Here is a 15,085-nt window from a genome sequence, read left to right as displayed (position 1 = left end):
TAATTCTAGATTGTTTGTCCTGAAACGTAGGAACCAGAGTTGGTGGCTCGTTTTTTTCCATAGGGTAGTTTTGTGGTGTTAAAAGCCTGCCATTAATGTATAATAATGACCACTTTTTTCTGATACATGGAGCTGTAATGAATACTTTTTAATTTCATTTATATAACATTTTTGTCAGTTTTCTTGTATAGAAAATTTACTCTATAATTTGTGCAAATTGTCTTCCGGTCTTGCATGGCAAATGTTTCTCAACATTGGGATTGAAAGTTTCATTTTTTTAGGTTTATGTGACGAATCTAGCACCAATCGGCTGAAAAGTGCGCTGAAATGCAGGTAAATAAAGTAGAATATATTGCAAACATCACGGATGAGTTCACAAAATAAAACATTGTGGTTTGAATGCAGGAAATACACCGAGAGACTTTTCGGAACTTGGAATGCCAAACATCGCCGGTTTGAGAAAATTAGACGTCCTCCTTCTCTTCTTCCAAAGCAATGCATATATTGATTAAAGGCGCATCAATTTTTACTCGATGTTTTAATACAGTGTTTCCCAAACTTTTTTGACTTTCGCCCCCTTGAGACCAACATATTTTAGAATCGCCCCCCAGATTCTTCTTTTTCTAAGCATTACGCCCTCACTTGGACAGAGTCTGCTTCTCAGCTTAGTGTTCAATGAGAACTTCCACAGTTATTGATTGAGACCTTTCTTTGCTAAAATTGCCATTTTCGCATTCGTATATCGTGTGACAGCCGCCCACTGATACGTAGTTTAAATATTTAAATTAAAAGCTATGCTATGTTGAAGTTTTTATCAATATCTTAGCATTAGTGTACCGTAAATTGGTCAAAATGTAAAGTTGACTGGTGTAGTACTTAAAATGTGATAAACATATTCTCGAATCGCAAATATATAAATGAGTAATGTAAAAACTATCACATTTATAAACTTTAAAAAATCAACAAATCTATTATAATACTTTACTAATTAATATCAACAAAATCTGTCCGAAATACGTTAGCAAAAGTCCGTAGTTTACAGGCTTTTCACTAAACTGCGATAATCGAAGCAATGTTGCTTTGTATCCTGCTGTTCAATCTCAGAAAATACAAGCCCAGTATCAGTGAATCATGCTTCGTAACCTTCGTAACGAAGGCATTTTGCTAGCTGAATCTCGTATGAAATTAAAAATCCGAGATTTGCATTGCCAAGCTTGTGCAAGTAAACTTAGTGTGACGATTATTATGAACTCTCACATATTTTATTTCAAAAATGCTTCTAATGATATCTGTAACCATGAATTATTGAGATCAACGTTATCGATCGGGAAAATTCTTAGATGAAAATTCGTGTTTTAGAAGTAGAAAAAAATGATTGGATAATACCAACGTATGATGATTGACCATCTAGCCAAGTTATTTTAAGACACCACACCAACACGTTAATACTTCCAGTGGACGGTGAAGTCATTAGAAGGAAACACCACTTCCTTACTAAAAGTTTCCCGGACTGAAGTGGGAATCAAACCCACACTCCTTGGCATGATATGGCCAAATGCCTGACGACACTAACCGCACGGCCATAAAGCTCACATTTTGTCTATGATGAATATCCTAATACTAACAAAATTTTCGCCCCCTTTCTACTGTTTTCGCCCCCCAGATTCAGAATTACAAATTATCGCCCCCCTGGACCTGAAAATCGCCCCCCGGGGGGCGAATTCGCCCACTTTGGGAATCACTGTTTTAATAAATAAAGTCAACTGGTGTTATTAAAGTTATTTAACATTTCTCTTTTTTTCAATTAATTAATACCGCGCATTGGAACATAAGTCGATATTGAAAAGGGTATATTTTATATATAGTTATATATTTAGTTAGGTTAGGTTAAGTTAATTGATATCCTCTTATAGACAGGTAAAACCAACACACAATTAAATGTTCTGAAATGTAATATGTTATTTACAAATTGTTAATAAAAGCTAAATTTAGTTTCATCAAATTAAGATGAAAGTGTTGCCTAACACAGAACACCTGTATATAAGAAATGAATGTAATGATTGAAACGATACTAAGAAAGAAATAAAATGAAATATTATCAAAGTATCCAGATATTGATACCGTCCAGATTTCGGTTCAGCACGGTCCCGTTGATGATGGCGATGGAATTCGATTCGGGCTGAGCCTTTTTTTTCTGCATCTTTCGGACCCGGAGACCAATTGGATCCAGCGTCATCGACGGTGCCAAACAAGATCGCGGTCGTCGAAAATGTTTGGGTTTCATTTCGAGATGATGGCGAAGCTTTTCCATGAGTACGTTATTGCAGTGATTATCTAAAAGAAGTCGATGACGAAGAGACCGACAACAAAGAGGGGGTGTTTGCAGCTTCCGTGAATCATCGTAAAATTGGCTGTGTCAAAATTTGCACGATTACGTAAAACGCGGCGTGAGTTGACTCTAGGCGATGGTGATTCAAAATATGTGTGGCAATGGGAAAATTTATCAACTGAGAATGTTGTTTATGTTGTACATCTTATATATAGTACCTATTCTGTATTCTGTTGTTGCATTCTCGTAACCGTAATTTATAAACCCATATGGAAGTCAATATGCTGTTGAATTGTTACTTGCTTTTTGACATCTTACATCTTTTGAACACAGCTTACGTAGAATATTAGGTACCAGCATGAAAGAAAGCTATACCTATAAGTATATGACGCAAGCACAATATTCCAGACAAAAAAGCGATTAATCACATCAAATTAGCACAAGCCTAACAGCACTCTTCCTTTCTCACAGCAAATGTTCAGCGGTGGAGAAATCGTCGTCTAATTGATTGGGCCCGACCGAACATGATTAGACTTTCCAGTGCATAACGATCACGTATGATAATTTGATCAAACCGATCATACGCACTAGGGAGCTTGTTACCGCGTGAACCCAACAATCTGATCATTCACATAGGTACACCGATCACTTGCTGCGATCTGCGTTTGACAGGCCTGATCTGGTCAAGTAGGCCATTTTTACCGCCAAGTAAAGTGGCCATGTCCATCCGGTGGACGTAACGACGTAACGCATCAGAGCCGGTGCAGCTATTGCTCTCAAAGCGAACTGAACCGAAATGTCAATGGACCAGACGCTGCACAATGTTCGGAAAAAAATAAAGTTTGGCCAAAACAAGTTTTATTGTCTAAATCGGAAAGATATCGGATCTTGAGATCAGAGACGAATAGAGACATAGTAGTCAAAATTCACGTGCTCAGATGGGATTCGAACCCATGACTCTTGTATGCTAGACGAGTGCTGCCAACTAAACTACAGGGCCGTTATGCAAGAGTCGTGGGTAAAAACATATTCAAAAATCTCAAAATTATTTTTAGTAGTTTTGGCCACCTCTTTGTATGAAGCCCGACTATTGTGCGGCGACGCGTCGGATCAACTTCGGGCTTATGCATGGGAAGTTAAATAAGTGAAAATAGTACCAGCAAAAAGCATTGCGCCTTCCTGTCTGGGTTGTTCTGCGCCGAAGGGGTGACGACCAGGTGACCAAGTCGGATGGATTTACCGGGGGTCGACTAATAAGTAGGTTTGTTTTGGAAGGTTTTTTTTTGTGACCAGGAACGATTTAGTTTCACTTTCGTTTGTCTTTCGAATTGCAACGCTACCCGTGCAGGAATGAATAACTCGCACCGATCAATCGCATACCATATTTTGGTAATAATATGGTTCAAAAAATATTGTTTAAAACAATGTTTTCATACAATTTTCAGGTGGTTAGTTTAGTATTCTGCAGCAATTTTCTTCTGCTGGGATAGTCAGTTGTGGATTCACTCGCGGTGAGAGACCCATTTCCTGTGTTGACGGGCCATGGTTTACAAATTTTCGTTGATCATGTTGAAATGTTGTTTTGGCCACCTCCTGAGAAACCACCAGTGCTAACTCCTTACATGACCGAACTCTTTGTTGTCTGATAACAGAGAAAAAAACCCATGAGGCGGCCATTTACTGTGGATCGCAATAGGAAATTTGTTTAGCTCGTCAAACATAATAAAGCATAATGAGTCGGAGTCGGAAATGCAGCGCCGAGTGAAGCGTTTAATTTTTCGTGTTAATTAGGCGCTTGAGCGCATTATTGAAATTTCGTGTGGTTGCTTACATACCGATGCCGATGTGCGAGTTGAATGGATGATTTATTGGAAGTATCACATGGATTGTCCTATTTTTTATAATATAAGTTGTTTTGTTGCTTCTGCGTTGTTCAACATCATTAATGTTTTTTCACCATTGAGTTGCCTGAAGCTTCCAATAGAGCAGTTACTGATGAGGAAACATAACTTAAAATTTGTTTTATGGGCTTTACGAGCGTTAGTGGAAAAACATGTTTATAGAATCCCTAAAAAATCTTTCAAGCAATTCTTCTTTCTGGCCTTTTGCCCCAATAGCGATAAAGCCTGTTTTTCACTTCCACAATTATTAACGCACACTCGCGATCCAGCTATGAAAATTATATGGCAGGATCTGCAAAAAGAAATTTGAATCGTTTTTTTGAAAATAAAATTTCTCAATTGAACACTGACTCTAATCCTCTATGGAAATTTTCTAAAATTATGGAAAAAAAATTAAGAAGTCAATTCTGGCATTGAAAACGGAAAACAAATTATGACTAACTAATTGCGAAAAATGTAAAAAAACTTGCTATGCAGTTTGAGAGCGCGCACAATTTTAATTTAGGACTTACTAGTCCACTAGAAAATCAAGTTACTCAGCATTTTGAAAGCATTCTCAATAAAGAAAACTATTCAACTGGTCTTGCTCTTCTAAACATAGAAAAAGCATTCGACAGTGTTTGGCATGAAATAGTCGCCATTGCAAGTGATACACGTATTCGTCATCCGCTCAGGGTCCTCGCGTGAGTGGACAAGACGAAAGCTCCGAATGGTCCCAATCCGTGAACAAACGAAACCGCGTTTGGTAGGAAGAAACTATCAATGGTATAACTTACAGCCCGAGTTGGTATCTGGGTCGCGCCCAAGTGGGAAAGCCAACTTCGCAGTAATTAAATTACGGAACGATTAAACCTTACTCCTCCGACAAGGCATTGCGTTCGCCTGCCGCCTCATTCATAAATGCCAAACTGGGGTGATTGAAATAGTAAATTAAACAGCGATATGGGTGGCATTGATTGCCATTTTTGGGCGAGAAACTTCGTCTCGACTTTCGTGTGTACGAAACCGAAAGGAGGAGATTTTGACATTTGCAGGTAACTACGTTCCTTAAGATAGGTTACAAATTGCCCAATTTTCATACAATTTTCCGTGACGAATCCAATGCAAATTTAAACTTTCACGTTATCCTAAACTTTCGATTTTTTCTCTACTCGGTAACGCATGATTACCGCATCTAATGTGTTTAGAGGATGTTTCGGTGTTAAGACCCTTAGTGATAGCCACGCTCGACTGCAGTTTATGTTAGCATTAGATAATAAGCTCCCTCTCTGAAGCTCCGTTTAATCAGGGTCTTTACGCTTTCCGCGTGGATTTGCTTGGGGCTTTGATAGGGGCACACACGTTGTACGTTAATCTGAGCCAAGTAGCGGAAGTGCGTTTTATAAACCATATCATACCCTCCGGCGGCGTGCGGTTGGATTGCGGTCTATGCACTGCACACATGTTTCTTATCACCTCGGTAGTCGCTCTGTTGCGTTTTGTAAAACACAAGTGAAAAAACACCCTTGTTTTACATGATAACAGCGTCGCGGATTCACCGCCACCACATGGTTTATCGTGCAATATCCGGGAGATTGAAGATAGGGACAGTGGACATATTGATTTCTCAGAAGCCAAGATGTGCGACAAATTTTGTCTTGGTTGCGAGGCTGGTGACAATAAAACATCTCGTACCTTATTAGCTAATGAATTATTGTCCTAAAAAGTGAAATGTTTGAACATCCTTCTTCTTCTTTCTGGCGTTACGTCCCCACTGGGACAGAGCCTGCTTCTCAGCTTAGTGTTCTTATGAGCACTTCCACAGTTATTAACTGAGAGCTTACTATGCCAATGACCATTTTTGCATGTGTATATCGTGTGGTAGGTACGAAGATACTCTATGCCCTGGGAAGTCGAGAAAATTTCCAACCCGAAAAGATCCTCGACCGGTGGGATTCGAACCCACGACCCTCAGCTTGGTCTTGCTGAATAACTGCGCGTTTACCGCTACGGCTATCTGGGCCCCCACGTTTGAACACCCTTATTGGCCAAATACCTAAACTAATCATTGTCACCCTGAAACTAATTTTAAAACTAGATTTTTTCTTACAATAATAGACTGTTTGCTCGAATTGTTTCGCATTATTTTGTGAAGATAATCAATCATTCGTCGAAATGTTCATATGTCAAAAGGGGTATCATCTAGCAGTATAAATCAAACCTTTCAAACTATCGTTTTCATCCGATCGATCATCCAACCAATTGCCAACAATTGTGCGTTCTATTTCTGCACCTGATACAATTCATAATCTGCCCTTTCGTTACACTTTCGCACTCGGACGTAAATTTACATAATTTAAAAATCAACAGCTACGTCTAACAATCACCCAAAGGAGAAAATAAAACCTCCATAATCGAATCAATCAAACCTCCGGACAAAAGAACCCCGCATAAATTCGACGATGATGATGATTTTTCGATCAAGAAAACGATCGAAGGGTCGGCCTAATCGCCTTGCCGCCATACCTAATGGGTACGATTTACCACAAAAGTAAGACGTGAGAGATCGCATTTACCGAAACGCGGCCACACGATTGCCCAGGACTGAGTTCGAGCCACTCAATTGCATCTCAATCTTAAAACTATTAGTTCGGGGCTAAACAGTGAACGTTTTGCGCGCAAAACTTTGAACACTGATTGACTGATTTACCGCCAGATAAAAATGATTTTTAATTATTCAATCTTTGGAGGTGGGCCACGGTCATCTTGGAGCGATCTCACGGGGTAACACTTCTTCAGTGTTTGGGAAAATAATGCAGGAAAATTGGGTTTCCAACTAAAAAGTTCGTTCGCAAATTAATTGCGAATTGAGATCGGACTAAAACCAAGCCTATTATCTCCAAAGCTTCGAGAAAGTTCGTAATTCTTCAAGCTGGTCGAAATTAATCAGAATTCGATGATAAAGTAAACAAATTTGGTATTCGATCTTATCTGATTGAATCTGATGTTTTTTTTGGAGGGAAAAGATGGAGATCAATTAATGCTTCAGACTGCGTATCGTACTCACGCACAGCACTTACAAATTGCTCAAGGAGGTTTTAAAACAACATAAAGCAATAAAACAGTCCTCCTCAATGCAAGCTATGCTTCTTTTCGATCCGGAAGTTAATGGTGGTTATCCTACTTGGACACCGGCATGGGAAAAATGTCTTATAAACTCTTTCAGAACAAGTATGAGATTTAAAACTGACGCTAGACGTGGAAAAATAATGAAAAATAACGTCTGTTCGGAATGCACACTTTCTTCAAACGGTAGAATAGATAAAGATTCAAACTGCCTCTTGATAAAAAAAAATCAGTTCAAAACCGTTCAGTCAAATTTTTCGAGATACAAATTGCAGCAACCTCTAGCCCAGGGTCTTCTATTCAAGCAAGGAAGCAAAAGATGCAACCAATCGGGGTCAGTATTTCCGAATTCGGATGATTTAGGCAGGAGATTTTTTTCACTCTATCCGAAGATCTAATGGGGTTTAGGCTCTGTGGTTCTCACTCAGCGGTCTAAAGACGGGGTTGGTTGTCTGATGGCTACCGCTTCTGCTTCATGGGTTCAAACCCAGACCCGTTCCTTTCCTCTTACTTTGTATTTGTATCTCTCACTTGTTTTTATCTTCCACTCTTAATGTATCACAGATCCTCCATTCATTCATTCATTCACTTTTTCCAGAACCAGAGACGGACTAAAAAAACGTTTCCATACTACGCTTCTATTCTTCCACCATTATAGCACGCCTTTCCTTACGCCTAATACACAGGCAGTCTGCTAGCCAAACAGCAAACCTCTCTGCCATAAAATTATACCTGCCCTACACCTTTCCGCATGAACTGGCGTAGATGCAGTCTACTATTGGTCAGTTTTAAATGCATCATTAATTCCTTCCCCTTCTCCTCATTGGTCAGCATTCTGACGTGGCAGGCGCCATTGTTACCTAAAAATAGAAGATACACTTAAGTTAGAATATCTGTTAGTCCCAAGCAGTCATCTGGTTGGTTCCTTGTGTCAGTGCAGCGAATCTGGCGATACTGGAGTAGCAACCAGAGAAAACAAGAGGAGCATAACTCAGTACTACGCTTTTATTTGGCTTGGGCTACAAGTTCGATGTCCCCCCGGAACTACCTTCAGAGGGTTAGGGCTTGTTGATGCCTTTACGCCTTTTCGGCACTTCTTGATCTACTCGCTCTAGCTACGATTTGTCTCTGTCCCGTTATTTTCATTTTGGGGCCGGCCACACGCCTGGGCCATGTTGATATATGATATATGAGTTTGTGTTTGTTGGTTCTCTGGACTCCATTGCGCTACTCGTCATGCTCTTCGGGAGGACCGGTTGGATGCCGAAGTCGGTCTTGCGATTCCGGTTAAGGGTTGATTTCCGGTATGCAAGCGCCCCGACGACCGAAAGGCGTTTGTCCGTCGTAATCGATACTACTCGGCGTGGTTCCCGACGGTGATGTTAGCCTACTCCGAAGATGAGTTCCCCGACGGAGGAATATCTCCCGAAACCGGTAACGTTACGCCCAGCAATTCCAGTTAAAGGATGGCTTTCGGTTTTGAAAAGGTTATTTTGAACAGAATGATGGCCCACGTCAACGAAAATTCAATTTTTGCCAATGAACAGTTCGGATTCCGCCATGGACATTCGACCACTCATCAACTTTTACGTGTAGAGTAAAGTGGGGCAAAAGTTCGAGTGGGGTAAGAGTTTCTTTTTAAGATTTCTAGCTCAATTCAAAACAAATCTTATAAATGACATTGTGGTTCGAATGCTATTCAAGTAAGAGACTTTTACTCCAAATATCATAAAAGTCTATTGAGGTTTGGAAAAGTTATGGCTATTTGTTGTTTTTCGAGATGAATATTGTAATTTTTGGTCAAACTTTCGTTGCATGGAACCAATTGAAGATAAAACCTTTTTCAATATTTTATGTAAGGGCGTTTCTAGGCCTATCATAAGGTTTCTTTGACGTGTATTAGATTTTGCATAAATGCTTGAAAACAATGTTTGGCCCATAGTGGGGCAAAAGTTCGAATCAGCGGGGCAAAAGTTCGACCCATGCATAAAATCACGGAAAAAAAATCAAATTGCCTAAAATCCACATATTATCTTCAAATTAAGTTAAATTTGTCTGATCGTGTGAAAACTGTCACCAAAATTTTACATTTCCACTTAGTTTTGCGAAAAACTGCTATTTTTGAGTATATTACAATTAACCCGGTTTTGGGCGATTTTTTGATGAAAATTTAGTGTGTATTTTTCGTCAAACTTAAGTTTACGGCTGGTGTAAAGTATGCCTGTCATAAAATGATCGATATTTTGTGTTTTAGCCAGCGAACTTTTGCCCCACACTAGATTCGAACTCTTGCCCCACCGGTGGGGCAAAAGTTCGAATAAGACAATAAATTTTAAAACTGTTATAACTAAAAATAGGTAAATATTTGGACACAAGTTTGTTCAGCAAAATTATAGCCAATATGTTGAAGGTTCACTGTATGGTATTTGTTTTGTTTTAACTGCTATTGTTTTCCTGGAAACTTTGATTATACCACTAAGGTCGAACTTTTGCCCCACCTTACTCTAACAAATTTGATCCGTTCCAACAAATCTGAAGGCTATTCTACTGGTCTTGCTCTTCTAGACATAGAAAAAGCATTCGACAGTGTTTGGCATGAAGGTTTGATTGTAAAATTAAAAAACTTTAATTTTCCAACATACATTGTTAGAATAATTCAAAGTTATCTGTCAAATCGTACACTTCAGGTTAATTATCAGAACTCCAGATCTGAAAGACTTCCTGTAAGAGCTGGTGTTCCTCAAGGCAGCATTTTGGGACCAATATTATACAATATTTTCACATCTGACTTACCTGAGTTACCTCAGGGATGTCAAAAATCTTTGTTTGCGGATGACACAGGCCTCTCCGCCAAAGGACGAAGCCTGCGTGTCATCTGTTACAGTAGTCGATTGCAAAAAAGTTTGGATATTTTTTCTTCATACTTGCAAAAATGGAAGATTTCTCCTAATGCTTCCAAAACTCAACTAATAATATTCCCACATAAACCAAAAGCTCTTTATTTGAAACATTCAAGCAGACATGTTGTCACGATGAGAGGGGTTCCAATAAATTGGTCAGATGAAGTTAAGTATCTAGGGCTCATGCTAGATAAGAATTTAACTTTCAAAAATCACAATGAGGGCATTCAAGCCAAATGTAATAAATATGTAAAATGTCTCTATACCCTTATTAATAGAAAATCAAAACTTTGTCTTAAGAACAAGCTTTTGATATTCAAACAAATTTTCAGGCCAGCCATGTTGTATGCTGTACCAATATGGACTAGCTGTTGTAATACCAGGAAGAAAGCTCTGCAGAGAATTCAAAATAAAATTTTGAAAATGATTCTGCGACTTCCTCCCTGGTATAATACCAATGAGTTACATAGAATATCCAATGTTGGAACATTGGAACAAATGTCAAATAAAATAATAAATAATTTCAGGCAAAAATCGTTACAATCTTCTATTGCCACGATTAATGCGTTATATGTTTAGGTTAAGTTAGGTTAAGTATATTAAAAACGTTTTTTTTCTCTTATAAGCAGGTGAAATCAACTCAGCTGTAAAAAAACTGAACTGCTACGGCAACTGAAATGTAATATGTTGTTAACAAAATGTTAATCAAATCTTAAATTTGTTTTACCAAATTAGGATGATAGTGTTGTCTAATAACACAGAACACCTAGATATAAGAAATGAATGTAATGTTTGGAATAATACTAATAAAGAAATTAAAAAAAAAAAAGATGGCTTTCGGTTCACTAGCGCTCTGACGACTCAAGCCGGTGATACGCTACGTACTACTCGTAATAGTCCCCGGTGATGGATCTTTCCTACTCTGACGATCTTCCAAATATAACCAGAAGAGGGAAGGAGAAACTTCCGGTTCACAGGCGCTCCGACGACCTTTTGCCGATGCTAATTCGCGTTCTACTGAACTAGTCCCCGACGGTGGACCTAGTCTACCCCGACCGTTAACTCGATGCTGGTCCTTTTGGTGTCGAGGTCAGTACTGCGATTCCGGTGAAGGAAGACTTCCGGCTCGCAGGTTCCCCGACTACCCATCACCGAAACTACGTGACGCTTGAACTACTCGATCTAGTCCTCGACGGAGGATCTAGCCTACTCCGATCGCGGTCCGACGTGCTCTGGTCTTCTAGCCATTATTTTTTGCAGCGACGACATGATTGGCATTATCTCTCTGTTCACCGCGTGCCACGTGCCACGTGCCCGTCGCTGATTCCAATCATTTTGTTCCACACTTCCGCGAATCTTGGGCAATCAGAAACTACATGTTGCGGTGTCTACTCGATGTTTGGGCAGTGTGGCGACTCTGCGTGCCCGAATCTATGGGGATACTTTCTGAAATATCCATAACCTGATAGGAACTGTGCCAGGTAGAAACTCACTTCTCCATGCTTAAGGATGCCATTCACCAGCTCAAGAACAATAAAGCTGCTGGTAAGGATGGTATCGAGGTGGTCGACGAGTTCGTCTACCTTGGATCCTTGCTGACGGCTGATAATTACGTTAGCCGTGAAATACGGAGGCTCACCAAATGAACCATGTACAAAACGGTCATAAGGCCGGTAGTCCAGGACATGTTGCAGGAATGCCGGATAGCAACCCTGCCAAGATGGTATTCGCTTCGGATCCGGTTGGTACAAGAAGGCGAAGAGCGCAGCGAGCTAGGTTGGCGGATCAAGTGCGTATCGATTTGGCGAGCGTGGGGCAGAACCGAGAATGGAAAGATGCGGCCACAAACCGAGTATTGTGGCGTGAAATTGTCGATTCAGTGTTATCTGTCTAGATGTTGACTTAATAAAAAAAAAACCTTTTCTTAATCATGCGATAAATCTTGCTTGTTCTAAGAGTTTAAAGAGGTAAGACTTGATGTCGAATGAGGTATCAAAACTCGACACGCTGTTATTTAGTTGATATCTCTCGTTACTCGAGGTGACAGCAACTCGTTCCCGATTTTAAGAAAAACCCTGTGCATTTGAACAAGCCTTCTAGCATGTTCCCATTGGGCCACCAACCATGTACTAGGTATTTTAGAGAATTCAACCATGATGCAGATCTTATCGTATCCATATTTTTGCTCATTCCGAAGTTTTTAGGATGCTGTTATTGTATTCCTAAAAATAAATCAAATAAGTTACCAAAACAAGTAAAATGTTGAAAAAATAGAAATTGAAGCTCCTGTAACTACCGTGATGTACAAACAAGTGTAAATAGTGAAAATTCTTGACACGCTAACATTAAAGTACCCATTAAATGGGTTTCTTGTACCCATTTTTATTGCTAGTACTGCGTTGTTCCGTCAACAAAAATGGGTAAAAAAGCCACTTGTCGCTATTTGGAGGAACAACATTGAAGTGTTTTTCCGCAAATCATATTTTACCAATTAATTGAAAGAATCATGGTAAGTAGTTAATTCTTCTTACAAAATATTTACATCAAAGGCTAAATTGACTTCCCGCATAAACCAGAACCGTACTGGCACTATTTCCCGAACTATCCACAACCACTAACGACAATACCTATCCTGTTTCGTATAACATCTACATGTTTTGACAGTCTGAGAAACGGTAAATGGATAATTTACAATGTGGGGAATAGGCGGTTAAGTTATGTAACCATATAAAAACGTCGATTTTTGCGAACAAAACTTTTCGTTGACTATTCACCAATTGGTAGACATACTATCCATTTTTTGACCAATTAACTGTAGGGGAGACAGTTTCAAAATAGTGAAACAAATAAATAATGTTTGTGTAATGATTGGTTTATTGTGCGATATGGTATTTTTACCCTGTGCTGTACTGTGCTTGTATGCTTGTACAATAAGAATATATTGAAAAACACGTATTTATTGTTGAATTGTGTATAAATTATATAAAAAATGTAATGGGATACAATGTATTACAATCAACTACAAATTTTATGTTGTAACGGAAATTTAAAAATTAAAATAACTAGTGTAATTTTTTCTTCTAATTATGCCAATGCACTCATTATACTCCTGCTTCGGTGGGCCTTCTGCCGGTGATTTTCGTTCTCGAGACAGAGCTAAGCCTCAAAGATAAGCCCTATCCATTTATGCTCGGTCTGCGAACAGGGTGTCGGACAGTTAATAATCCACTTTGTTGGAAACTGGAACGTGAAGGAATCGTTAGAAATTTGAAATTTGTAACAAACCTTCCGAAACTTACATTTGGGTGCATGAAGGATTGCCGTTGTTTTCCCGGCGAACTGTCACGACGCCGAACGATTCTTCCGAGTCTCTCCTGTCTCGAACCTCCTGGTATCTACTGTTTTCATCCACAGTCGAATAATGATCAGCGGCGACGGGATCGATTGGATTTGTAGTAGCCAATGTAATAGCCGTTTTGTTCAGGTTGTTGGCCATCTCCACACCGCAATTCTGTCGAAACAAATTACTGATTTTATAATACTTTAATGGCCAATCTGATCAAAATATAACTTACCATCGAGGCTCTGCTATTCTACCACTATCAAATTTACATAAAACTGGTTATAATTAAGATTAACAATGTTTTTTTTCGACGGCTTCATTTGGAAATGAGGTGGAACGTTTTATTTTTCTTTTTTTCCGACAATGTTTTGATCGACCAGACGGGCTAGCACAACATACACGCTAAAAAACTACCAGAGATATCGTCACTATTTTGTGCAGTGATAGAAAATTATTTCGACCGCAAGATATGAACATCTTCTCTCCTAGTTTCTCTTTAATTTTTACTCCATTTGTAATGTTTCCATTACTTTCGAAAAGTTGTGTGAAACAATCAGCTCTTTTCTTTTCCAGTGCCTGTGACTGAGTTAAATTTTTTATGCGTACAAAGCAGTCAACAGATTTCCAAACTGTTAAATAAAAGAGATATACAGTAAAATACAAACTGTTGCACAAATTGTTGATTTATGTTGTAACAGTTTCTCACTAGTCAGCACTGCAATATTGTTTAAAAATATCTGGACAATGTAATATAATGTAACTTTTTGGCATGGACTATTCTAATGGCTTCATATTGTGGTAGACTCCATGTTTGATATTGTTCAACATATAAGCAACCGTTTGTGATACATTAACATTATCAGTTACAGGAAACTAACCGTTTGAACTGAAGGCCAAATTGTATTTTTCTATGCGGGTTTTCCTTAAAACAGAAGCGGCAATTAAAGAGTGATTTTGCATCCGGCATCTGGTACAGGAAGATACGGAGCACGGATCTCTGGATACAGATGAGAAAGTCAACGCATTGAAGTTTGAATTAGCACCTTAGTTATAAGTTATCCAATAAAGTGATTTTCATTAAAATATATGTGTAATGATGCCTGAAATATTCTAAAACTTTATGGGACGACTTCACGGATTCTAACAAGTAAAACAGCGTGTTCTAATTCTAGATAAAAACTAATCTATTTGGTTGGGGATTTTCCCTTATATAGTTCAAAAAAACAATACATTCTAGATTTGAATACATCATAGTTCCATATTTGAATAGTTCAATAGAGTGTAATGCAAGTGAATACATTTTGTGATCAGGCTGCTTGTCTCAATGTGCCTTGCGAGTAAATCGCAAAGTGTTGCATGGAAGATGTTGCAAGGGATGCGCTACTTGTAGTGTTGATGATGCTACATTACCCTCCTTCTAGAACAGACGACAGTCAACGAAATCGGTGCGGAATTCTGACTCGTCTCCCAGAACGAGTTACTGTTGTCGGTTGATCGAGCGAAGTTG

The 15,085-nt window shown here is 39.0% G+C and overlaps 1 long non-coding RNA gene across 1 annotated transcript; it reads right to left on the bottom strand.

Moving 5' to 3' along the window:
* Nucleotides 1-13,156: 13,156 nt before the first annotated feature.
* Nucleotides 13,157-14,355, bottom strand: LOC110674276. Its single transcript, XR_002498774.1, has 3 exons — nucleotides 13,811-14,355; nucleotides 13,535-13,746; nucleotides 13,157-13,475 (listed from the first exon to the last, which is right to left on the bottom strand). It is a non-coding gene; the product is annotated as an uncharacterized LOC110674276 (long non-coding RNA).
* Between the last annotated feature and the right edge of the window lie 730 nt (nucleotides 14,356-15,085).

The sequence above is a fragment of the Aedes aegypti genome, chromosome 1, assembly GCF_002204515.2.
Source record: "Aedes aegypti strain LVP_AGWG chromosome 1, AaegL5.0 Primary Assembly, whole genome shotgun sequence".
Classification (NCBI taxonomy): domain Eukaryota; kingdom Metazoa; phylum Arthropoda; class Insecta; order Diptera; family Culicidae; genus Aedes; species Aedes aegypti.
Note: the sequence above shows the minus strand (reverse complement) of the source record. Positions and strands in the feature narration are given on the sequence as shown.